This window comes from Neofelis nebulosa, chromosome 2 (assembly GCF_028018385.1).
Source record: "Neofelis nebulosa isolate mNeoNeb1 chromosome 2, mNeoNeb1.pri, whole genome shotgun sequence".
Classification (NCBI taxonomy): Eukaryota; Metazoa; Chordata; class Mammalia; order Carnivora; family Felidae; genus Neofelis; species Neofelis nebulosa.
Genome location: NC_080783.1, coordinates 153,569,108 through 153,593,447, shown reverse-complemented (window position 1 = coordinate 153,593,447; position 24,340 = coordinate 153,569,108). Strand labels below are relative to the sequence as shown.

Below are 24,340 nucleotides of genomic sequence, written 5' to 3'. Positions count from 1 at the left end.
TCAGCCCAGAGCCTGACGCGGGGCTCGAACTCACGGACCGCGAGATCGTGACCTGGCTGAAGTCGGACGCTTAACCGACTGCGCCACCCAGGCGCCCCTATGATTCCCATTTTATAAACAAGGAAAGAAAGAGTTAACGATGAGCTTCCATAACTTGCTCAAATTATAGAAGCCTGAACATGGTGGAGCTAGGGTCTGCTCTGATCCAAATTCTAAGCTTTTAGCTCGTGTTGCTTTTGTAAAACAATGTTTCAAACATCCTAAAATTAACATTAACTAAAGTTAAGTGAATCTACACTTTATGAGACCCTTTAGAGATCTTTTTCAACAGATCTTTTTCAAGATAAAGTAGAAGAAAAGGTTCTTCTTCAATATTGTTTTTATTTTTAAAAAGTAACATCTGTGGCTTTTTGAAAGGATATGTCAAATGCTTCAGTGGTGGCGTTTCAAAAACGTTTGCAGAGCAAAGTAATTTAAAATGGTATTTACCAAATTCTTGACTGTACCAAATTGCAGAATTTTAAGTAAGAAGTGAATATAAATCATTTCACCTAGGTATAGCCTCATGGTTATTAAGCATTAAGAAAAGAAATTCTACTTCTCCATGCCTGTGTTCTGTTAAGAGTCAATAATAATAATAATAAAAACGTTTCGTGCTTTTAGTATGGACACAGACTTAAGTTAATTTGCCAAATTAATTATCCAATTTTATGAATTGAATATGTCTTTTATCTTACAATTTGGCAGGAAAACTAAAAAGGGAAAGACGACAAAATTTTTGAAAAATAAATACTATGATTACTAGAAACAATTTTACTTTTGTTATTTAGAAGAGCTTTCCTTAGTGAAAAAAAAATTGAAAACTTCTAATATGAAGAAGATCCAATCATACATACCAATATCAGTTTCTAGGTGACATGGGAAATTATTTGTGATTTTCTTTTAAATGGTGTGTGTCTCAACAATTGACATATATAATTGTTCTAATAAAGCTTTAATGGTGAAGTTGTTTAGGTAAGTCTTTAATAAAATGATGTTTGCTCTGAAATAAAATTAAGAACAGTTAGTTTAAAATTTCAAGAGACGTACATAAGGACAGAAGTATTTCAGTAAGACTACTATAATAAGCACAAAGGCTCTTTTCAGAAAATATGTATTACTCAAGATTTTTCACTGATATGAAGGATATTATGCAAATGGTATAATTTATAGGAGTTTTTAAAAACCAGTATGTTTAATACAGGTGATTCTCACTTTGTGGAGTTAGTTCATTATGATCATATTTCCCAGTTGACATACTTGCATAAAATTGAGTTATATTCATAAAGGAAAATGTTTTCACCTGTAATCACAATAAAAATTTGTATATGAAAATAAAAAATATAAAATAAAATTAAGAATGATAATAATGGTACTAAAAATAAACATAAATAAGAAACATAACAATTTGGGATAATAAAAAAAATGTTTCTAACTCGAGTTAAGGAGATCATCTCAATTCTTAATACCCTCTTTTGAAAAATATACCCTTAAAAAGACTACTTTTTGAACATATCTGAGACTATCAATTGCTTCCAGTATTTTTTAGTTAAGGGTTAGCTTGTTTGCTTTTGTGTTTAGCTGTTTCTGCTGTATTAGTGTGTCTTAATTATTTTTTTTAACTAGTAAGTCTTTTAAGCCATGTCTATTAATACTTAAAAGGTATTTGCTTCCATCGTTTCTTTGGTTGAAAAACACTGATTCCTTTTATGTGTCCTGCTTTGGCGAACTACACTTATGGGATATAAGGTCATACAAAAATAATCAAAATCATCATTTGCTACTGTCAAGTTACCTTGCCATGTAGGGAAACTGAACAGGTTACAGAAAGCAAAGAAAATGGAAGAGTAAACATCAGTGAAAGAGTGGTGGAAAGTATTGTCAAGTGAGGAGGAAAAGAGAAAACTGGTGAATAAATATAAGCAGAGACAGGATTGAGCTAACTGGTGAGCATGAGGGGGGGCAGCACTTAATTTCAGTATTGGGCTATGCGGTAAGTGCACAGATGGGGTAGCATATATGCAAATCCTTTGAACACAGTAAAGCACCATTACTATTACACGATACATTTGTTCATATCTTACAAAGTGTATAGACAGTGTAATTCAGCATTCACTCACATATAAGTTATTGACCACTGGAACTCAAAAATTTAAATGTCTATAGGAATGAGGAAGAAAAGTAAGTGAAGGGCAGTTGGGTTGAACATATAGTTCTCTAGATCTGTTTTTCTATTTCTCACTTTACAAAGATATGGGTGAAGGGTCACCTCGCGGGCTCAGTTTGGGGAGCATGCAGCTCTTGATCTCAGGGTCATGGGTTCAAGCCCCACATTGGGTGTAGAGATTAATTAATTAAAAAACAAAACAAAACAAAACAAAACAAAAACAAAGATGTGGGTGAAGATATATTTTACTTTCATTTAATGCCACTATTAAAGTAGAACACAAAACACTATTGCTGATTAGGTGATCCATGGCACATGATGTTTTGCCTTGATTTTGAGGAGGTCCCAGGGAATGGTGGAGAATGTGATACATGTTTTCATTAAAAGGGAAGGCCTCTCCGGCTGAATGTTGCTATGAGGCAACACCCATCCAATGTTGTTGGACCTTTCCATTTTTTTTCTCAGAAGCTGGAAATCCATGTTTTGACTGAAACCTCCTAATTTTTAAAACTTGACAAAAACAGATTAAAAACAAACAAAATACTATATGACTCAACATCTGTAAGGCCAATAAACTACATTTGTTGGCTAGATTTTATACAGATCAGTAGTTCGTGACCTCTTGTATGCTGTGCTAAGAGCTGGCATATAATGTTTAGTGAGATTTTAAGGAGCTTACTGTCTAGTGAGAGAGGAGTAAATCAATAAATACAATGATGTGTAATAAGTGCTATGATAATCAATGTTCATTTTTATGGTTCTCCAACACTCAAAAATTGCATATCATCAAAGAAAGAGAAAATAATATTCAGTATGATCTTCTTAGATGGCAAAGTACTATATAGTCACACATTTTGAAAAGAGTTTTAAAAAACTAGGAATGTGAACAAAAGAAATAGAATTTAAAGAAATAGAATTTCAACAAAAAAAGAGAACATCCTCCTTGGAAATTTTGATTAATTTACTCCTTAAGATAATATTAATAAAATTTGCTAGTGATTTCGCAGGAAAAAAAAATGGTTAAAATGTTATTTGGCTCTTGGATGTAGGGTTCCAGTCTTTAACTGCTTAGTGAATCATAAGTGAACTCAGATGGAAATATGATACTTTCACCATAATGCATAAAATATCAGACGTTCTGTGTTTGAATAAAACCAAAATACCAGGGTATAAAATAATAACTCTTGAAAGGCTTCATGTAAGTCCTACTGATTCCAATTTCTGAAGTTCCCTAGGTTATATAAGTTGTTGGGACAGGAAAGTAGAAGGGAGAAAGCTTGTTCTAGGTAATACGGAACAGACGGCCAATTTTTCAATATCTCTGAACTCCAAAATTCAAAAGCATTAATTTACTGCCTTCCTTGAGCTGTTTCTTACCTCTCCAACACACACGCACACGAAGATAATGGTGCTAGATACTCCCTGGACAATTTGTCTGTATTTGTGATTCTCTTTACTTAAAAGCACACTCACACACATTGTTATTAAATTAATTTTTTTGAAAACACTCGAATTTTCATTGTAGTCACTAATTTGTAAAGACAGTAAAATATTTACATATGGTCTATAAAAATATTTCAGTAAGTTGACTAAACAAATGTGTTAAGTAAATTTATGTATGTGTGTTTATATGTACACTTGTAATAAGTATATTTGTATAAGATTTCTAGGTTATTTGACTTATAATACCCATATCAGCAAAGCAGTGTGGAATATTTGGATAAGAAGTAGCCTTATTATTGAACTAAATATTATAGTAGTATTCATGATTATAGGATTCTGACTCATATATTCCATAAATACTTTTTAATAACCAACTACAGCTCAGGTCCTTTGCCAGACACTGAAGGGGCCACTGTTCTTTAAAAATCTGAGACTAGGTAAAGTGTTTCAAAAATTACTTCATCTGATTGGTGTGTACCATTCTGAACAGTATAATATTACTTCCTATATAGACGCTTGGAGGTATTTTGGAAGCCATTTATATGTCTCCATATAAGAATGTGGGCAGGGAGAGAGATGCTGCCAGACAGGATGTTCCTGATAGGACTTTTAGTCATGTAATGAACTTTTATTTTATTTTTTAATGTTTATTTACTTATTTTGAGAGAGAGAGAGAGCGAAAGAAAGAGAGCACACATAGGGGAGGGGAAGAAAGAGAGGGAGAGAGAGAATCACAAGTAGTCTCCACGCTGTCAGCACAGAGTTCAGCCTCAGGCTTGATCTCGTGAACTGTGAGGTCATGACCTGAGCCAAAATCAAGAGGGGGACACTTAACCGACTGAGCCACCCAGGCTTCCTGCATATAATGAACTTTTAAAAGACTGTTGTCTCCCCAAGAGTTCATGATGCTACATTGCTCTAACAAAGGCCTTTAACAGTTGTATTAGTCCACTGAGAGCTTTGCATACCTCCTTCCTAAGGTTTGAGTATTGTGGGTGATGGGAATAAAACCGTAGTATCATAGATGGGTATATGGATGGTTAGGTGAGGGAGAAAAGGACTGGAGAAGATAGAGACTTCACATTTTACTAAGTGCCACAAACATAGATTGAGATTTCAATATGCATAAAATTAGGACCTCTCTGGTAAATAAAGCTAAAAGAAATTTGTTGAAAGGACAGGTCACAAAATTGAAATAAAACCTGAATGAACTCACCAAAACCTAATAGAATGGAGAGGGGTACAGTATCACAAAGGAAAAACTGGATGAAGTTTCCAAAAGAAAGATGACTAGAAAGTAAAAACAACACACATATATCTCTCCTGTTTTGTTCTGTGTAGGAGATAGTTAAGTGAAAGCTTATTTTCCTGAAAGTTTAAAAATAAAATTGGGGAGAAACTTTTATAAACTTATTCTATAACCTCACCAAATCTGGGGAAATGTTCCATCATTTTCATTATTTTTGTGAGTAAGAAATGCATCTTCAGGGGAAAAAAAGAACAATAAGATCTATTTGAGAGAAAATTTTGTGAAGTAATAGTCTATGAAGAAATAGTCTATGGTTAAAATTCCTGAATGCCGTGCGTATTAAGCATATAATATAAACGTTTATGTCCCAATTAGCTTTGTGTATTTGCTTATACATTTTGGTGTATATTCTTATTTATTTTCCATGGGTATTTGCCCTTTGTTTCCACAGATGATTTATTTCTCTGGGGAAGGAGCATGTTTACCCCTTTCCACTACCACCTAGAGCACTGAATTGAGGAAGTTTTCTAGGAGTGTTGAATAATTGCCTTTATTATCCCCACATTGGAAAAACTATGTCAGCCTGCAATCTCAGTAAAAATGCCAAATTAACAACGAGTATCAAAAATAATGTGCACATTTCTCTGACATTAAACCACCCTGTTGTACCAAACGCAGCACAAATGGCCCTCCAACAGGGGTCCCGTGCAAACAGTAGATGATCAAAGAACACGTCAGCAGCAACACCAAGTCACGCTGGTGGTGTCAAGGACAATGTATTCTGAATTCTATTTCGTATTTCTTCTGTGATATTGTGCCAGAACACAAATATATAGACACAGATATATACATATAGATGTGCATATATATTTTACAGAATTTAAATAATTCATTCAGATAAATTATTTAAATGATTTAAAAATTCCTTTGTCAAACAGATTAATGGAACCTTGTTATTCAAAAGATAAATCATTTTATATGAAGTGGCAAAGACTTCAAGGGCTAATAAAGGTTTTATGAGAGATAAACTTTTAATGAATTGATACTTTTGCATGTACTTATTTTCTATATACATAAATATACACACAGATGCTTACACTGTTTTTCATATCAACATCAACATCTCTGACTTTTAAGGAAATAGTATTCACAGCGTTTAAAATAAAGTGTTTTTACAGATTTGATTTTTAGGAGCTGATAGATTATAATTCACCAAGCAAAGTAGAAGGAGGTTTAAATAAATAGTGTAAACGTTATAATCTGTGTAATGAGAACAATTTTATATATGTCATTTTCTAGGGTTTGCAATGTATTTAGCACGTATGTCCTTTTGCTGCACAGGTCTTAATCAGAAAGATGCTTTACTCTAGAAAATTATGGTGAACTAGTATTTGTATAATAAGACCCTAAGACCCTGGGAAGCATTTTTAAGGATTTTTATGAAGCCCAGTCCACTTTCTTCAGCTAAATTTTGGCATAGTTTCAATTTGAGACTCTAGTGAAATTCAATTGGTTTATTTTATAATTAAAAACAAGAAAATCATAGTAACAAAAATATATAATATATAGCGCTCATGTTTATAATAGAAACATCCATAAAGAAAGAAACATGTTCTAACTTTTCTCATTACTCCAAAGAGAATTGCATCTTTAATCACACAAAGCACAACTGCTTTCTAATTTTGTTTAAAGTGTTTCAATACTTACAAAACCCAGATCAGGTTATTATAAATCTAGAGCAAATTAGAATCATTGGCCTCTGCTCAGCTCTATGTAAGGGTTCTATGTAAATCATAAATTTAATGGCATACTAAGACACACATCTGTTTCAGTTTTGTAGAAGTTAATAATCTAACTATAGAGTATTTAAACACTTCTTTCATTAACTGGAAAATTGAGGTAAAGATAGACTTCCCTTAGTTAGTTACAAGGTGTAATATTTTACCTCTAAATTTTGATAAACTATAAATTTACCTATGTAGTTACAGGTAATTTTCTAAATATTCAATCTAGTATCTATTTTTGACATTACATGATTCCTTCCTATATAAGAATATTCAATATAAACAAATAGGCTAGCATTATCATCTCAAGTCTACATCTGCATAAAATATTTTGATTTATATATATCATATCTCAACTCATTTTACAAGAGGGCACTGGAGAGAAAGTAAATATTGAGTAATTATATGAAATGTCAAAATTCATTCTTTTAAATATTTTTCAGATTACTTATGTGATTACCCATAGTTTATTTTTAAATGATAAATGATTGTCTTCTGGGGATCCATATTATTTAAAAATAGTTTACATTCTTGAATCTTCAAACATTTACGTTTATAGCTAGCATTCTTGCTCAACCTTTCTCTAATTTTATTTTAACAAATGATAAATATTTTTTCATGTTTATTTCCGTGACCTCTTTCTTGGAGACATGCTACTTCACATATAGCAGTAATCCAGTATTATAATGAATTATTGTGTTTCAATTATCATTAGATAATAAACAGGAAATTAGTTTTTCTTGTAGTGTATTCTACATTATCTGAACAATGAAATATATGTGGTTTGAATTTGGGTCATTAATTCAGGTGGTAAGGACATAGTTCTAATTAAATTGGTGTCATAAATTACATTCCCATAACGAAGGGGGGCACTCTTTTAATGCACTAGAAGAGTTATTTGTAGATATGTGATTTTGGTAACCAGGACAGTTGGATAGGAGGTGGATGGTTGAGAGCAACACACCTCCATCACTGAAACAAAACCATTCAAAGAATATATTGTCCAGGTGACCATTCAGCAATGTCTTTTTATTGTGGAATAGCTGGAGAGGTTATGTGTTTTTATTTTTTAACCTCAAACAAAAATTTTTCATTGAATATAGCTCAACAAGACCTTATCATTTCCAAATCATTTCAGTATCCCTTTGCAATGTAAGTGACATTTTAGTATGATTCTAAATTTGGATGCTAATTTTAAATAGAAAACGTATTCTTTTCTGATGCTCTTTTACTTATCAAAAAACATGTGCCTATTACATCATTGTTTGGTCTGGGTCCTAAGTGATTGATTTCATAGTGACCTTAAGAATGCACTGTAATGAGCTGCAATAAGTTGAAACTTAATTATAAAGATTTAAATTATTCTTGAAAACAGAGATGGCAACATTTTATTATCTTATCAAGAAACTATGATGAAAGCTAGGTTTAGAAGAAAAATCTTTGCAAATTGCTATTCTATTTTCCACGTGCATAGACAAATTTATAGTTATTAAAATAATATGCAACAAGGAGAGGCCTTTAAAAAATAAAGCAGGTAAGTGGAGTTAAAAAAATAACTATCATATTAGAAAACAAAATAATGAAAAATATTAGTAACAGGTAATTATACAAGCAGAGGATCAACTAAAGTCAAGGTCAAACATCTCACATTACACAATTTTACACTATAAAATTTTTTCAAAACTGAAACAAAATAATTTTTATGCTTAAAAAGTACTAAGATCATAGATTAGAATTATTACTATTTCATGCTTTTTAAGATAATTATGTTTTCTAATATGAAAATGTTAGAAGTGTTATATAATTGTATCTTTGACTGACTTTCTACAATGCCAAGAAGGCATTTGTGAATTTGTTTCCTGACTCCTAAAAGCCTTTTTGAAGTTTGCTGTGCTACAATGAACTATGACGTGAATAATCAAAGTCATTCTTAGAGACACTAAAAATTCAATTTGGACTTCGGTGAAATTGCTATTTGGTTACCTTTGAGGGTTTAGATTCAGGAGAGTGGAGTTGCCTCTACTATTAACCATTGCCTAGCTTTTGTTCTCACCCAAGCACTGCATGTTTGCTTCACCAAGAACTGCCCATTCAAATGTCTTACATTCAAAACAGAGGTGTGATTTGGGTTACTCTTAGTTTAACTTCAATATATAGTTTTTTAATTTAAAGAAATTTCATCTATATTGTTGATAGAGGTTTTCTGCGTGTATTAAAAAGTGATTGGGGAGGCTATTTTTGAACTGTGGACTTTAATAAAATATTTGGTTGTATGATGAACAAAATAGTTATTACATGAAGTTATAGACTTTTTTGTATAAAATGAATGCTCTTATCGGTATACTTCAAGGTTTGACAGAAACATTGATAGAAGAAGGCCTATAAGACCCAATTATAGAAAATCCTCAAAGTGCAGAGATCAACAAGAGTTATGGGAACAATCTATGGGAAAGAAAGACTAACTTAGAGTTGTGTAAGATTCAGTGAAACAATGATTATGTAGGACATCTTTTTTAATTTGCTTACTTTGGAGTATCATAATGACAACAGCATAAAATTTTTACAATCTTTAATATACCATCATACATATAAACACTCTAGGTGCACAGAGTCATTCTACCAGTTGTATTGGTGGATTTAAAAAAATTAATTATAAAATGATAAGTATTCAATAATATATGTGATTATATACTTCCAAATAATATCATTAAGCACAGTTTACCACACATGATCAGATGCATACCATAGTTGAAATGTTTGGAAACTGCATCTCTACATTTTAGATGGAGCTTGGGTTTCTTGGACAAAGATTTACTCAGCCTGAAGAGAGCTGGGAGAATAGTTAAACTTACTGGCTTTGCCAAATGGTTTCATATGTTTCTGCTCTCATGGAAAATGAGTTTTGATTTCTTTTCAGACTACATGCATGGCAAAGTTAAAATGAAAAACAAAGCCAGCAACTTTCAACCAGTTCTAGTTAAGTTTGGTATTCACATATTGGCTTTGATCTGCTCTAGACCTTTAAAAGATTTATTTTCTAGAGTAGGAAAGCTAGTTTCAGCACTAAGCATCACTGAACAGTAATGATAAAGAAACAGGAATTGGTTAACTTTAGGGTGAAATCTAGCTAATTTTATTTCCGTTCCTGTATTAGAAGTTAGACCAGTTTCACCTGTTACTTGTTTACTTATGTGTTTTGTTTTACAACTCTCACAGCGCTCTTACCACAGGCAAAAACATACTCCCCATAACGAATACGCCTACTCTCATTAATAGTTCTCTATTCCTGTGTAGCTCAAACTTACAGTTTTTGGCCCAGTATCAAGGCCCCAATCCCCCCCAGTCCACCCAAGTCCACCTCCACGTTGCCCTTTTTAGAACTGCCTTATCTATATCCAAGTTTGCCGAGTGGGGTCGGAAGAAGTTAACTTACTGTGTTCCACTGGTTTGTACTCATCACAATATTCTAATGCCCATTTTCATACTTCTTCAGATTCTCTAATTTGGTACCCAAACTTGTTATTCATACTTGTATTTAGACAAGTACCTCATCATTTTCCTTTAAACAAAGGTACTTGGATGGTAATAGCTTTAAAAATTAGCATAATTTCTCTATCAGAAGTATGTGAATACATAGAATAAAATAATCTTTAGTTTCTTAAAGTTGCTTAAATTAAAAACATGAGTTTCTACAGTTGGAAAAAACATATATGGTTAAAATGTTTGAAGCCCATCAATCTCTCTAACCACATAAGCTAACGAGTTCCTTCTGTTTTCTTTGAATGAAATCACCATGAGTGGTTAGATGTTGATTTAACATAAAACAAATGGAAATGGGTGTTTCCTTTGTCCTTTGCAGAATTTATTTTTTAAAACAATTAGCAAGTATTGTATTATGAATAAGTCAATGATTTTGCCATTACTTAAATAATAATATAGATTGAGTAGTTAAATTGATTGGATTTTAGGGAATGCATAATATCCTCCGACTTCCCTTAACTTGCTAACATCTGCAGACATTATTAAGCTTCTCATTTCATTTTTTTCTACCATAACACCTGTATTGTTATAAATTATGTTTTGAATTGTCATGAAGTGTCAGGCAAATTACGTTTTCTGGATGTGTATGTGTCATTTAAGTGTTCCTTTGTAATGGCAGGTTTGTGGCTAACAGCTTAATCTTGAATATATCAATGCAATTAAAATCCCTTTTTCCATTCTTTTTTGTGGATACAAAGAAGGTTGAAGCATTATTATGTGTAAAATGCAAGGAAATAATTAAAAATTCTTTAATATTTAAAACATCCTAGAGAAGGAATACATTTAGCTGTAATTTTAAAAACATAGCCAGCTTATAATATTCTTAGGAAAAACGCTGAACCCTTTGAACTCTACAAAATACACGTCCTACTGAATTAAAATTAAAAACCTGTATGTCGCATTTTCCACTCCCTATAGTTCCGACAATTTCTGCCCCTTCTATGCACCCTCCTTGTTTTTGTGATGTAGCCTCTTCAGAAACATAGTGGAGAGTGACTCACTTAGGTCCCAAGCATCAAAGAATGTCAGACCTATGAAATGTAGACAGTGGGTTCTTCCAGAAATTCCTTCTGAGAGAGTTAAATAAATAAGTAAATGAGCCAACATATGGCCTGCTTGATTCAGTCAAAAAATTCTATTGATTACTTTCTAAGCTCACTAAATAAAAACTTCAGTCCAGGTTTTGCCTCCCAAAAGAAAACAGGATTAGACTGATCTATGCACTCATTGGGGCTTCTTGTGAATCATGCCCAGATGAGTGAAAAACCTTCACAGATGAACAAAAGAAAGGGCTAACATTTTTCAGTAAATGTGGATTATTATTAACTTGACATACTTGGCTTATAATCTTGAATAAAACAATTTTAAATTCCAGAGAAGATGATATACATGACCCCTGAGGTCTGAGAATTTTACAATTCTGCCTCTTTTCAACTAAAGTAGCCTGGTTTAATTTTCCGAGGTAGGTCTGTTGTATGTATAATTTTGACAGATTTTAAAATCTTAGGTACATAGTAAGGTTTCACACCATCTCTGCATGTGTTTTTTTCCCCCCCAGACTAGCTTGTATCCTGCGTCGATAATATTTGAATTATGTTATCTAAGAAATTCCAAATGGGAGTGTTTATGTAGTTTAAAGTACAAATGCTCTGAGTAGCTCCTCTTATCTTTTGGAATAGTGAGATTATTTAAACATCTATACATTAAGTAGAAACAAATTTGATCATCAAGGATTCTTGTTTTGAGAAGTATAATCAATCAACCAAAAGAGTATGTTTCAGTTATTTGCACATGTGTACTTTTAACTTATGATTTTTTACAAGCTGAGAACAAACTTGACCAATAGCTGGATTTACTTCAGCACTGCAAATATCTGGCTTTGTGACAAAATACTGATAGGTATTTAGAGTCTTCAAGTCTTTTGAACGATCTGCTGTTGACATTTTAATAACATTGTTGTTTGAAATGATTTCTGAAGTATGATGACTGCAACATACCCGTAGCAACAAAAAGTACATAGTTTCTGAAAGCAAAGAAGCTCAAGTTTCATCCTATTTTCTAGAGGTTTTAAATCTTGATGAATCAGTTTTTCTTGAAAACCAATGCAAACACGCTTCTTTAATTGATGGCTGCATTCATTAGTAGTATCAGTGACTGAGAACTACATCTGAAAACTTAATGGCTTTCAGCTTAGAGATTTTATAATTCAAAAGAAAAAAAAAACAGTTTTGATTTTCATCGTATGCAGAGGACACTTAAACTGGCTTTAAAATATTTTTCAAGCGTGATTTGTCCCGTCGTGGTTTGTTCCCTTAAGCTCAGGTCCATCGTGGGAGCTGCCTGGCTGTTTGCTGACAACACTACCAACAGAGAAGTGGCAAGGAAGTGTGGTCGGAGGACAAGAGAAAAAGCAGTTTCAATGTAAGGAAATGAGGGAAACAGACCTAACAGCACGATGAATGCACTTGCGAGTAAAGAGCCTTGTAGTCTCCTTTCCTTCCTTTGCTTATCCTGGTGGGTTTAATCAAAAACAAACAAAACGCTCTTGTGAAATATAGTCAATAAAGTCAAAGTTTGGCTAGGTCTGTGTAACTACAAAGAAAAAGTCACCGCAATTTTAAAAAATGTAACTTTCATTAACGAGCGCGCCGGAAATCTCAGGTATCAAAGACGCATTAACCCTGGAGCGTCCCCCGCGCGCCGCAGCCGGACGGAGGCAACCGCGGCGAACAGACGTTCTTTTCTCCTCGGAGCAGTCACACAAAAGGAGGGCTGCGGAAACTAAAAGTTTCGAAGCCTCCGGCTCGCTGCGTGGAGAAAAGAGAAAACCTGGAGACGGGGTGGGTAAAAGACGCATCCTGGGCGCCTCTCCGAAGTGCAGGCAAGGAGAAAGCTCCGGGGCCTACAGGGAAGAGGGGAGGCCCCCCCCCCCACCCCCCCTCGAGCCGCTGACCAGCCCCCTGCGCCCTGCCTCGGAGACCCGAGCGCCGCGCTCCGCCGCGCTCTCCCAAATACCCTTCACCCGGTTCCAGAAATAAAATAAATGTTTTTAAAGTGCGTGTGTGTGGACAGGATGGAGAGCGCGCGCCGGAGGAGCGCGCGGAGGACCGAGCGCGCAGTGAGTGGAGTTTGGGGGCTGGGGGTCGGGGTTGAATGGGTGTGTTGACGGTGCGGGGGGCGGGGGGAGGCTGGATGCGGAGGCCCGGGACTGAGGGCGGGGGGTGGGGTGGGTGGCGAGCCGACGGGGAGGCAGAGGAGGGGCTCCAGCAGCCGCAGGCCGCCTCCAGGGCGCGTTCCGAGGCCGAGTGCGCGCGTCCCTTGCCGCCGCTGCCCGGACAGCCCTGCGGCCGCCCCGCCGGCGGAGCCGGGGCCGGCCTGTGCTCTGGCGGCTGCTTGGCCACCGCCGCCGCCACTCGAACAGCTCGAGCCCGTGAGTGTCCCCTTTCGCTCCCCTCCCCCCTCCTCGGGCGCACCGCCGCCGCAGCTGCTCAAATGGAGTGGAAAATGGCCATTGGGCGGCAATGAGTTATAGATTATCTGCTCCACGTTTTGTACTTAGCTGCCTGTAATCTTCTTTAGAGTTTGCCTGAGCCCCTTGCTGGAAAAATCAGGAGGGAGAGATTTGTCCTTTGCCGCTGTACACGCTAATATGTTTATATGATTAGTCGGACTCGGGGAGGGGGGGTAGGTAGGTGGGGATTTGGGGAGGAGGAGGAGGAGGAGGCTGGAGGTGACTCCAGTTCAGCCCTCGCCGAGAGTCTGTGTCAGGACTTCGCGCTCCCCCGTCTCTCTCCCTCTCTCCCTCTCTCTCCCTCTCTCTCCCTCTCACTCTCTCTCCGCTCACACACACACTCGCAGAGGTGCCGGAGCGAAATCGGGAGCTTACCGGAGAATTCCTTGGGATTGTTGGGGGGCAGCTCCCCTCCGTAGCTGTGCGTGGCGTGGCTCTTCCGTGCACCTCCCTGCTTCCCCGAGCCCGAGTCCTCGCCTTCTGCTTTTCGTGGGGCAGCGGCCACCGCTCAGCCTCGTCCCGGAGTCCCGAAATGTGAGGAGGGGCCGCCGCTGCCTCCCGCCCCAGGCCGCAGGGTCGGCGCGAGGGATGCCAGTGCGGCCGGCGCGGACGGCGGGCTGAGGGGCTTCGCCTGACAAACTGAGTTGGCCTCGCGCCGCCGGCGTCTGCCCGCCCCTCCCGCGGCTACCGCTCCGAGGGGACTCCCAAGTCTGCGCACCTCTGTCGGGCTTTTACCTCCGCCACCCCTTTCGCTCTGATTGCCGAATTTTTGATTTTGCTAAGGGAGCGTTCGGTTTGGGGGTGTGTGCGCGTGTGTAAAGGACCCCTCTCGCGGAGCGGCGTGTGGGAAACTGCGGGAAAATGTTGACCTAACCCCAGGAGCCGCCCGGCGCTGGCTGCTTGGCTGGAGGAGGCGGCGGCGGCGGCGGCCGAGCAGGAGGACGCGCCGAGCAGCGGCGCCGCGTCCGGCCGGCGAGCCGCGGCGCTGCCTCCGGCGCGGACTCGGCGGCCGGCGACCCGCGCGCGGCCGGCCTCGGCCGGGGTCGCCGCAGCCCTCTGCTCCTCTCCCCGCGCGGCCCCCCGCGCCAGACGGCCCGCCCCCGGGGCGCGCTCGCAGACCGAGGTAAGAGCCGCAGGAGCGAACAATGTGCCTCTGTGCCGGGCTTCGGAGACCTGTTTGCTTTGCGCCTCCTGCCCGGGGGTGGATGCTGGAGGTGGAGGGAGCCGCGGGTGAGTTGGGGCTCGGCTGTTTGTTTATGTTCGGCCGGGCGGAGGGGGAGACTGGCGCTCGCTCTTGCTGCTCCCCCCTCCCCCCACCTCCTCTCCTCGGAAATCGATACGCAGAACTCCAGTCCCGTCCAGCCACCCTCTCCTTTTCTCGGGGAGGTGTTGTAACGCTCTCTAGGCTTCAGTCTGTTTGCAGGGGGGCGTCAGGGGAGTAGGATTGGTTTATGCATTTTTTGATTTTCTGAAAGCTTGGGTCGGGAGGTGCCGCTCGCCCTTTTACAGCCCGTCTGGGGCGGGAGATGTGGGGCGCGCCCTCTGCGGGGCCGCTCTGCTCGGGGTGCGGGGCCCAGTCCCCCCCACCGCCCCGCCCGCTGCAGACCTGTCCCGGGCTGTAAGTGGAGCCTGCAGGCCGGGCGCCGGGAGCTAGTTCGGGGGAAGTGGGCGGTGGGGGGAGGGACCGGGTCAGTTGTTGCGGGGTGTTGTTTCTTCTCGTCGGTGGTTAGGTGGTGTGGAGAGGTGAGGATGACAGCAAAGCGCAGCCAGATGTGGCCAGGCCGGCGCGGGTGCTGGCAACGATTAGGGGCGGCCCCGCGGGGCGGGCGGGTGACGGGGGCCGGCACCCGGCGGGCCCTGGGGAGGGCAGAGAGCCTCCCGGACCCGCAGTGAGAGGGCAGCAGCGGGCCGCTCTGGGCCTGCGGGAGAAGTTGCCGGCTGTGGGCCCCTGGGGTGGCTGTGGGGTTGGGAATCTCGGGAAGCTTGGTTTGTAGGATGGGGGTGCCGAGTGGGGATCCGCTGGGAGGAAGAGGCGTGGGAGGAGCGCGAGGAAAGGGGAGACCCCGGGGCTAACCGAGCGTGGGCTCCTTGATTGGCTGGTGCGACCCGACCCCTCTGGTAGGGAGGCGAGGGCGGGCAAAGCGACAAAAGCGTCCTAGCAGTGGGGAGGCACGCTTGCAGGACTCGTTCGCTTGGGATCAGTAAAGTTTGTTCTTTCGCCAAACTGCGGGGCTGGGGTTGGGGGAAATCGCTGGAAGCTTTACTTTGTGCCCAAAGTGACGCTGATCGGAGGCTAAGGAACGTATGTCTTTCGCGTATTTTTTTTTTTTTTTTAATCCTCTGTTCACTCCGTCCTCTAAAAGCATAGTTGGAGGGACAGGTCCTGCTGTGTCCGTCTACTTTCCTGGTCTTCTATGGACTCCTCCCCCCTCATCCTTTCCCCCCTTCCCGGGCCCTCTCATTCCGTTCTTCCTGATGCAAACTGTGTCGTCTCGGATTCAGACCGAGGAAATGTTTTCCTCCTGTTTCTTGAAAGGTGTCAGGCTGCTTAGCAGCTCCTCCAAGCAGCCTGGGAGCGTCTGAGCCGCAGCCACCAACCATATGGTTTCCGTTACAAAGGCCGGGTTCTAAGGCACTCTTCTCCCCACCCCCTCCCCAATTCTTACATTTTCTTCTGCAGCCTTTACAGTTTGTGTACTTCTCTCTTTCTCTTTCCAGAGGCGTATATTTATCGGGCGCTGTTGGTTCATTCATTTCCCTTGTCAGTGTTTGTGTCTGGAACGGGCCCCACCGAGTTTGCCCTTTGCTCAAGTCGAGTTGCACAATGAAAAAAAGTCACATCCGTTTGGTAAATAATTGCCTGTTGGGATGTCTCTTACTAAATCAAGTCTGATCTTGGGCAAACCTTAAAGGATGGGTACTAAAGAGGCAATATGCGTCCATAGCAGAAAAATAGAATGGTTTGTGAAGCGTCTTAAGCAACATTCCAAGTTGTTATGGGACTCTTGACCTAGGTAAGAAGGTAACTTTGAAACTTTAAATTTAGCCTCTTTATAATACTTGGAAACCCTTACGGAAGAAAATCCACTTCTGTTCAGGTGTGTTGTGGAACTTTTTGTTGTCCCTCCCTCCACTTTCCAGGAAATTTATGCATGATAGAGAGAATACTGCAGAACAAATGTTCTGTTGTTTAGTTCCTTCAGACATTCCGATTCTCTCCTTTTGTTGCTTGCCTCTAAAAGAGGTGCCATTTCACATCATTCTGCACAAATTGTTTGAATTAATGCAAGTGTGAATTCTTACCGTTTGAAGGGGACTATTAGCATATCAAAGGTTTCTTAGCTTCAGCTCAATTGAGAAAACTTCAGCCTGTCTTCCATTTGCTTCCAAGCAGAGGCCCAAAGGGCAATGAGAATTGTAAAGGGTAAAAATAGGGAGGTGGATTCAGGCTGTGTTTCTGAACTTTCACTGTTTTGTAATTATGTGAGCGAAAAACATTGTCTATTGCTGTGGAGCCCTTGCAAATGGCAAGACAATTATTTTCTATTGATAAATGGTTTGTTCCTAGAAAAAGGGTGACCTTTTATTTTATGATAGTCACTGTTGCCTGTCTTTTGGGGTCCCTTCAGTGGAAGAGACTGAGAAAGCTTTTCCTTCTAACTTAATACTTTCCTAGGGCCTACACTTTGTTAATATTAGTAAAATGGGAAAGAAAGGCTTTTAATTAGTCTATAAAACAATAGAGATCTTGTGATAAAGGGACACTCATTTTTATGCCTAGGAAACTTAGTTTTTATTACACTTGCTAAATTAAAGGGAAAAAAATCAATGGAGAGTTTGAATATTAAAAACTCAGCATGAACTTTGTTAATGCAACTTCTACAGCAAGTGTGCATTTGAAAAAGGGTCCTAGGTGATACTCAGATAATTTGTGAATTCTATTTAAGTAGAGGTAATTCTTTTTGAATATTGATTGTTTTGTCTCCAAAATTTTGTATTTTATCAAACACCGTAAACTCAAGAATTCAGCTTAAAGTTGGTTTATTTTTGCTAATATTTATAGCATATTGGTTAATGTTTTTTTACATTTGCAGAGAGATATGTTCTTTGAATTTCTTTTAACAACTCAGTATCCGTAAGTGAAGAAACGAGAACAAGTACTTGGGTCATTTGGGTCATTTTATGGCAAGCAGATGGGTCAAGGGATAACTTTTTCATCAACTTCTGGGCAAGCGTTGCTTTTATTTATTTAGCTTAAGATTTCCTAAAGCCTGGTTTTAAGATGAAAATGAACCTCAGAGAAGGTTTTGGAACCCATATTTATTATAGTTTTATCTTTGATGGTTGGTTGATTTTGAACATGAATTTATATTCTTTCATTAGAGAAGGGCTTTTTTTTTTTTAAATTAATGTTTGGACTCCTTGGTTTTATTCTAATAGTGAAGATTAACTGTGATGAACAATGTTGGAGGGGAAAGTATCATTAATTGCCTAACATTTTTAGGTTTTAGTTTAATAAGATTCTTTATTCAGATGGTTTTTTAGTGGCATTCAAATTGTATCATTCCCCTGAAATCATTTTATGATAGTTTATTTATTATTTATCTGGTCCCTTCAGTTGTCTAAGAAGTACTTTTGAGATAAAAATGCCCACATTGATGTAATTGCTATTATTGCACTTAAGTTGCTGTTAACTAGTCTGCTTTGAATGCAGAGCGGTATAAAGAAAACATTATCCTTTAGAGCTATTAGTGATAATCTAAAAATTGTCTTGAAAACATTGCTCTTCATTTTATATGATGGCGACCCTGAATTCAGCAAATCTCTAAAGGTGTAAAATGCAGTGAAAAGATTTTTCAACATTTCAATGACAAAATTGGACTACTTAGAGAAAAATTAATGTGTTGTAGGAGCACTTCAGCTGCCATTTTCAATCATTGTGGGTTACTATGTGTTGGCAACAGAAAATGAATTTAGAAATGCAGATAGCTCTGGGAGCAGGTAGTTGGGGAAATCAGAGTATTAAGTCATGGGGGGGGTAGAACAAACCAATTACTTCCGGTTTTGATTTGAGAATTGCCAATAAATATAATTTTTTCAGGCTTTTCACTCTGCTTTGTTAATGGACTAACATCAAAGCAGACAACAAAACTTCCAAATGTTATAAAAACTAATATTAAATATACGGATCTCACATGGAAGTAGTACTAAAAGTCTTAAGGCAAGGAGTTGGAGTTTTTTATTGCTGTAATTTTCACAATCAGCAGAAACGTTAACACCAAGCTTCTGGACGTTTCCTTTCCTAAAGTAAGCAAGAGGAGAGCATTAAAACCAAGGTTTACTTAAGGTTAGATCTTTATTTGATCATTATTGAGGCTTTCTGTATTTTATTAAAAGATCTAAAATAATATTTTAATGTCTTAAGTAACATAGGAATATGTGAGCTAAGATTGAGAAGTTGGGAAGGTCAAGAGGTAACTGGAAATCTGTACACCATAGTAATAAAATGTTATTGCGGTATTTTCTATCAAAATATTTATTTGACCTAACTTTTGTGGTTAAATACTCCAATCACACTTAGTTTATTGACAGATGTAGTATGAGATGAAGAGAGCATTACAATGTACTCTAAGGTGTGGGCTACGCACACTATACCTACCTGAGAGAAATCGTTTTCATTTTAATAAGAATCCATAACACTTGCCCAATTGCTGGTATTTAGGAACACAGATTAACTGTATTTAGATCAGGAATGAAATACAGTTTTGGAAATTTGAAGAATGTAGTGAATGAAGAATTCAGGATTGCTATTTTTACGAAAAGTCTCCTCAAAGACTGTACACTTTGCCTCTTCATGTTCACCGCATCTGATCTTGAGTCTTGAAGGAGAGGTACACATTTGATATCTGTCTGCTTTTCTGCAGAACAGGTTCACGTAAAATTAAAGCGAAATTCTTTTCAAGCCAGCAAAATTTAAAAATGAAACGTGGGATTATGAAAAAAGGTTCATCAGATTATTTGCAGAAATACCTAGCTAAAGAATTTTGCAAACTGATGATTTTGATCAAGCGTTAAAAAAGCAACTTTAGCTTCTAGACCTCAAGAGGCCTCAAAATCCTGTTTATGTTTTGGTCATATCAGTTCCTAAGGTAATTTGTTTAAATATTAGTTCACATTACCTAAATAGATAACTGTTTTGTAACTATTTTCAAGAAAGTTAAAACATTTCTATTTTTAACATAGATTAAAATCATAGCTTAGTTAACTTCTCTCTTACATAACACTAATTAGTGTAGAGCCCCACCTAAATATTCATCTCTTCAAATAATTCTTGATTGAAGGTTGAAAGGTTGAAAAGTATTTAATCACCCCGATTACTGTAATTAGACTTGATGTTATCAGAAAAATTGAGACTGTTCTCTGAAATCTTTTTGCTAGTCAACATTGGTCAAGTAGTGATTTTTTTTTTTTTTAATGTTGTAAGAAAACGCTTAAGAAATGGATTGTTTAACACAGAGATAGTTAATGGTTGGAGTTAGGGAATTAGAATCCTAAAATGATGACATTTTTCTTGACCTAAGTGTGAATAACTTGTAAAGGAGACACTATATAACTGGGTCTGGAATCCCTAAATTTTTTTCAGGACTTCAATGTGGTATTTTGACTTTAGTGTATAGGTTTTGTTAAGTGTATGTTATAAACTTTGAAGATCTCTTAATGCTATGTTGATGTAAGTAGATGTTTTTTAAGTGGATCATTGTGTCATAAGAAAAAGTCTTAATCAACCAAAAATACTTTAAAATAATCTTTTTCGGTCATTTATCTAATAGACTAAATGTAGGCAATAATCTCCAGATACTTCCTAATATATTCTTAAGAAATGATTTTTAAACACTTATTTCTTAAGGAAAAAAATCTCTCATATTTTGCCAATAAAAATTATCTTAAAAAAAGGTAGATGGAATAAAGGAACCTAGCCTGGTGCTTAACACCTGCAAATAAAGTGCAGCTTACAGCAAAATACTATTGATTGCTTTGAAGTACAGAGCAAGTTTAAATACAATTTGTTTAATTACAACAAAAATGCAGTTTTATGAAGTAATATAGTTTGTCTTCTTAGAGAATTTTATGCATTGTGTAGTGGTAAGTAAAATCCCATCACAGTTGTATAAATTTGTTCAATTACCAGAACGGCTAAAAGAAAAAAAAATCAATTTACATTGAAAAGCAACAGAAATTAGATTACCTTGGTTAGTAGGAACTTGCCAACAGTGTCTAAATTGCTTAATAATATCAAAAGCTACCATGTTTCACAGTGTAAGGATATTGGTGCCTGTTTTAATATGCATATGTCTTGTTTACTTGGTGACTTTTGTTATATGAACACTTTTTTTTTTTTGCTTTCCCTTTTTGTTTTTATGGAAGGTATTACATGATGTACAAGAAACCGTATCTACTTGCATCTTCTGTTTTGTTTTAGAGATTTTTTTTTTTTTGGTAGTAGTTGCTTTTCTGGATTTCTAGAATTTGTAATCAGCTGATCTTTCAGATGAGTGTAATGAAATATGAGATGTAATTTTAGGAATCGAAAGAAACTTAGTCCATCAGTATGAATAGCTAGGTTATTATCAGCAGCAAAACACATTTGAAAAATTTTTACCACTGACTCTAGAACTGTAAGGAATTTTAAGTCTTAAATTCTTGTAGCAATAAGGTGGCATGGGATTCATCCTAGCGGATAGCGGGGCACCTGTTTTATGACCACCTTGATTCATTCTGGCACCCAGATTTCCCGAAGTGCGAGAACAGGCACAACTGCTGCTCACAGCCACCCGGCTGTTTTTAGGTCATGAAGTCAACTTCCTGGAATTTCTGGGGAAACCAGTTGAAAAGGGAGGACAAATGTCACTTTAAATAGAGATGTTTAAATCAGATTTCTGCCTGAGGGTAAAATTTAGGTCTGTTTTAGCCCGGATGTAATGTCTCCCTCTACAGAGCACAGCATTAATCACTACCTGACAAGAAAACCTATGTTGAGCAAAATGGGCCCCTGTTGGTCTTGTCATTGATTTTTCCAATCTGTGAGGAGTACGTTATAAACATTAAGATTCACGCACAGGGATTACACCTTAATCTCTGAATTTCAGTATTGAAATTAGTTGCCTTAAAAGAAGCCTGTCTAAAGCAAACAAAACAAAACAACCCCCCCAAAACAAAAACCAAAAACAAAACACAGAAAAACTTTGGGAGACTTTTTATAAGGATAGATTCAATATTTTAGTAAAAATATAAATATTACAAAGCAGGCAGGTTAAGCAGAAGTTAACATTCGGAAATAATGACCAAATCTTAATTCTGCTTAAGATGCATTAAGTAACTTCAAAAATGTTGTTGATGCTGTTGTTGTTTTTTAATCTGATAGTAGAAAAAAGACACAGATAAAAATGAATTGTTAGTTCTTGGCCAGAGAGATGGAAGAAGTTGAAAAGGTGGGTAACTTTAGACCTCTATCAGTTCAAAGGCATATTATTTTGCTCGAACAAAACCAGATACAACCCTGTATCTTTTTCTAGATGAATAATAATATCTTTAGCCATTGTAATAATGAAAAATGCACCATGAAGTTCTTCATAAAAGAAAAAGGGTTAGTTTTGCTCTTTCACTTATTAGGTACTATACTTTGATTCCTTTCTTGATCAAATATATACAACACATGTACATACATAAGCATAGAATTTATATTCTTTTCCTTTGTATATATATATCAATAGCCAATAGCTGTCAATAAATGTTGATATATATCAATAGCCAATAGCTGTCAATAAATGTTGATATATATACAAAGGAAAAGAATATAAATTCTATGCTTATGTATGTACATGTGTTGTATATATTTGATCAAGAAAGGAATCAAAGTATAGTACCTAATAACTGAAAGAGCAAAACTAACCCTTTTTCTATGTACGATTAAAATATCTGTTTTTAAACTGATTTTGAAAATGATATGACCTAGTTAATCTCTATTTTGTTCTCAAAGGTATTTACTGCCTTTGGATCATGAAATGCTTGTGCTACCCCCACTTTGTCTCATTTTGTAGTATTTTTACATCAGCTCATGCCTCAAACAGATTATTGCCCTGGATTTCGATGACAGAATAATCTAACCCCAATTACTGTCAAAAATGGTCCTAGGCTGCAGGGGTGGGCTTGGGGGGGGTGGGCTAGGTGACCTTGCTTGTGACTAATGCTTTCTCTTGTAAAGGATAGTAAATAGCGTCTATAAAGAGAGCAAAAGAGATTTGTTTTGTTTATAAAGAAAGTTCTAATTTTAAAAATTTATTCTTAAAATGGAATACTGTTATGGCCGTTCTCCGTATAATGAGTGAATCATTATAAGATTTTAGATAAGGTCTTTAGTTGATACATTTCTGTTTTATGTAGATTATATTTAGTTAATCAATTCTCAACTGCAATTAAGGTTAAAAATCTGTCAAAAATGATTTTCCCTGTGTCTTTACTTTGAAGCAGCATGTTTCTATTTGGAATTACTATTTTCCTTATTCCATTGGTACTTTCCACACAGAAATTTTATTCCTCTGCCTTGAAAGCCTACCATTTTTTACTGTTTATTACTATGTTTATTGATTAGAACTTACAGAACACATTTTTTACACAATATTTTCTCCACTCATCTTTGTGCTCTTTATCTTGAGATGCTTATGATGTGTTTTAATTCTTAAAATTCCTGGCTTGGCTGTGGGTAATGTCCAAGACAGTTTGGGAAACATTAATTTCGGTGATGTAAGCTTATGCATTTGTATCCCAGTGATTGTGCATAGTTTTGAAGAATTTGAAAAAGGCTTAATATATTAGATGAAGAATTGATTCACTCTATGCATCTTGTTTTCCATTTTAAAAAAGGTGGGCGCAATTCTAAAACACTTCATTTTGCTTTATAGGCATCAACAAATAAAAATTATACTAGAATTATGATGTCCTAGACCTTTCACTCTCACTAAGGACATTTAACTGTTTTTGTCCTTTCAAAATTCCGTGAATGTCATGAGAAGGATAATATTTGGATATTAGGTGCTTCCTCTGGATGGCTCTATAGATGAGTAATAGTGATTTCTCCCCCCACCTTCCTTTTTTCTGCTGCAAATGTTGCGGTACCCATAGCCCTGCTGGAAGTCACTTTTCATATTGTCTTTGGTTTTAAACTAGGTCTGAATATTTAAAAATATAAGTGAAAAAATTAGATTTTTCTTCTAAGTAAAAAACTCACTACAAATGCTGCTTGTTATAAGTTGCCTTTCCCTTTAACCTTTTAACCTTGTTTTCTTTAAGTAGAAAAGAAATTTAACTGATACTTCTGTATGTTTAGCATGAAAGTGAGCACATCTTTTATAATTTACATTTATTTGATAAGGATCTTAGTTAAAAAAACACTTCATCAGCTTGTCTGTTCATTTATAGAGAAGTCAGACTGAATGCCTCAAATTTCTAGTCACTGCTTGTATGTTATAAAGGTGGCGTGTGCATGTTTGAACAGAGAAATCAGGGAGACATCAAATTGTCCAACAGTAATTTTTTGGTAATACACTGCC

The 24,340-nt window shown here is 37.5% G+C and overlaps 1 protein-coding gene across 19 annotated transcripts in view; it reads left to right on the top strand.

The window, feature by feature from the left end:
• ADGRL2 (adhesion G protein-coupled receptor L2) overlaps window positions 1-24,340 on the top strand; it is a 624,153-nt gene that overhangs the window by 421,562 nt on the left and 178,251 nt on the right. For 6 of the 19 annotated variants that reach the window (XM_058716857.1, XM_058716855.1, XM_058716856.1 and 3 more), the window contains exon 1: window positions 14,751-14,856. The exons of 8 other annotated variants lie outside the window; for them this stretch is intronic. The gene's annotated coding sequence lies outside the window, so the exon portion shown is untranslated. Of the gene's footprint in view, window positions 1-12,936; window positions 13,063-13,322; window positions 13,341-13,525; window positions 13,653-14,750; window positions 14,857-14,945; window positions 14,964-16,730; window positions 16,748-24,340 lie in introns of those variants that run through there. 5 more of the 19 variants (XM_058716835.1, XM_058716836.1, XM_058716834.1 and 2 more) reach the window with 5 other exon arrangements.